Raw genomic sequence first — 2,907 nt, 5'->3', positions numbered from 1 at the left:
GAGGAGCCATAAACATTAACATACAGACTTTTTTTTTCAGTGCACATCAGAAAAGCTTTTTTATTTTTATTTGAAAACAACTTAAATTTTTAGACAAATGATTTTAGTATATAAATTTGATTTTGTTTTTATACAGAATATAAAGATTTCCCTCATTGATCTTCCACGTGAAAGGTATTACAAGCCTGAAGAGAGACTTTCTGCACACAAGTGTGTATCTTACACATAGGGGACTGGAAACCAATGGTGTAGTGCTTCTACACATAAATTAGGTCAAGGGACATCACATATTAAAAAGGAGTAAGAGAAATATTCTAGTTAATCAGATTCAAGAAGCAAACAGGACACAAAAACTGTGCAGATAAGACCAAGTCAGTAACTTTAGTTAGGACACTGCGGGTTATACTGGAGTAACAGGTCTGTGAGGCCATAGTGGGTACCACAATAAAACAGCAAGGAAGAGCTATTTATACAGAAAGGCTGGAATGAGGGATTTTTCACTAAAGCAAATTAACTTCTTGTCAACTGCCAAAACAAAACAAAACAAAACAAAACAGAGCATATGAAGGTTAGTATACTGAAGGCATGTTATACCAGTTTCTGTGCAGCATGCTAAAAGTTAGAACTTCTTCACTGGTGCATATGAATAATAGTCACGGAAAGGTTTTTTTGTTGTTTGGTTTTTTGTTTTGCCCCTTCTCACCAAATTTCAGGCATGTCTTATTTTAGATGGAGTATAGCTTTTATCTATAATTTCGTCCTGTAAAAACATGTGAAGACAACGTTCATTCTGTGCCAGAGGATGACCAGCGACCTTGTTTATAAACTGCTCCAGCCCTTGCTTCCTTTCTTCAATAAAATTGTCATCAAATATTCCATCATCTCCTCTAAAAGGAAGCTGACGCAAAAACGCTTTTCCAGGGAGCGGGGGGGACTACAACCTTGCTCTCTCTTTCTAATTCACTTCGCAGCCATTCAAAGTCACTGTATCTTCTTCCAACAGTAGATTCCTTCAGCTTGAAAATAGGCAGATTTGTCTTGACCCTGATTTCGTAGGTGGTGAAGCGGCCCCGGCCAACCCCCACCGTCTGCGGGTTGCTCACATCGATCTCGAGGAAGTTGCTGGGCGGCCCGTAGGCATCATTCGGGTTCTGCGGCTTGGTGATCAGCCGCCGGGTGTCCGCCACAGTCTCCGCCATTTCTTCACTGCAGCCGCCGCCGCCGCGGGCTCCCTCCGCCCCCTCCGCGTTCCACGGACGCCGCCGCTGCTGCCCGCCGTGGGGACACCGGGCTCGCGCACAGCGGTCGAGCAACATACAGACATTTTTAACAGTTTTCCTTTAGGAAGAAAAGGTCTGATAGAAACTAATCTGTAGGAAGAGCGCCCTCTGCTGCCACTTGCACAAAATAGATTTTTCTGTCAATACCAAGAAAAACTCGTTAAAAAGGCCCTTAGGTTGTCCGGCTGCTGTCTATTACAAAAAAAAATCACATTAAAAAAACAAAACTATAGTTGAATAAACAACACACTTGTCTCTTCAAATATCTTTAAGAGTTTTTTCTGTGTTGTAGAAAGCCATGTAGCTACATCTTTCAATTTGACTTTATTTTTTCAGGGGTTAATTGTAAAGCAAATATAATTGAGAAACAGAGACATGGGATAATGATGTAATATGCAGTTAGGAGCATTTCTTCCAAACTCAGCTAAATAAAATAAATCCCTCCTTAGATTCACAAATCCGTAGGTCAGAGGCCATGAGTACCCCATCAAGAACAACTCTTTACAGTGGCAGGAGGCAATGGCTTTATTTGTTCCAGAGCACCCAGGAAAAGTAAAGGTGTTGACCCTTACAACCAATTGTGCTGGCTATTTCTGGGGACAGTAGGCAGGGGGTGGGGTGGGGAGGGCAGACCAGTCAATGCCCTACAACTCTGTGGCATCAGTGACTCAAGAAAATCAGGATGCATTGGCTTGACATTCTGTATTAAGCTGTACACGAACTGAGTTAGTCCCAGATCCTGACTGCCCACCCATACCTGACCCATCTCAGCAAACTAAATATAGACATGAGTGACACCACTCCCCCAGGTGTCAGCCTGGAAACCTCCATCCCTTCCATGCATTCATCCCTGCTTGTGTCTCTGTAGTTTGCAGATTCCCTGGCTCTGTTCTGTGGCTTCCAGATCAGTTTCTGAGCTCTCCCATTTCTCTGATTTATCATCATGGGCTCACTGCTTAATTGAGGACTTTGTAGGGATTTCTTGAATTTGAAATATTTGCAGCTTCACAGAGGAGACACTCTCTTAGCCAGCTTCATCCCAGCCTCTTAGCTAAGAAAAGATTAGACATCACCACATATTTGGGAAAGTTTTTATCTCCTCTAACCCCCTTATCATCTCTAAAATGAGAACAATAAAAGAATTCACATTATCAAGTTTTTGTGAGAATAATAGCTGATAGAGTGCTTGGGATAAATATAAATTATTATAATATGTAATTTATTTATAATTTAAAAAATATGAAAATTTTCAAGCAGAAAAAAACATTAATAGATGGGCATCTGGTGGCTATGTCCAGGCCAGTGGGAGGAAGTTTAAAAATCAAGGGAAGACATTTTGTCCATAACAAACTAATTTTGGAAAATACATAAAAATAAGTCTGAGTGGGGAAGTTATAGTTTATAGTTTACTTTTCTTCTTCCTTTATTTAAAATTTTTTCTCTAGTGGAAATATAATACTTTTTAAAAAAAATTTTATTGTTATGTTAATCACCATACATCATTAGTTTTGGATGTAGTGTTCCATGATTCATTATTTGTGCATAACACCCAGTGCTCCACGCAGAACGTGCCCTCTTTAATACCCATCACCAGGCTAACCCATCCCCCCACCCCCCTCCCCTCTAG

At 40.7% G+C, this 2,907-nt stretch overlaps 1 pseudogene; it reads right to left on the bottom strand.

The window, feature by feature from the left end:
* Positions 1–686: 686 nt before the first annotated feature.
* LOC114221197 (sorting nexin-3 pseudogene) lies at positions 687–1,214 on the bottom strand (annotated as a pseudogene).
* Between the last annotated feature and the right edge of the window lie 1,693 nt (positions 1,215–2,907).

The sequence above is a fragment of the Eumetopias jubatus genome, unplaced genomic scaffold (assembly GCF_037043125.1).
Source record: "Eumetopias jubatus isolate StellerSeaLion01/CBP00866 unplaced genomic scaffold, mEumJub1_p1.0 scaffold_14, whole genome shotgun sequence".
Classification (NCBI taxonomy): Eukaryota; Metazoa; Chordata; class Mammalia; order Carnivora; family Otariidae; genus Eumetopias; species Eumetopias jubatus.
Note: the sequence above shows the minus strand (reverse complement) of the source record. Positions and strands in the feature narration are given on the sequence as shown.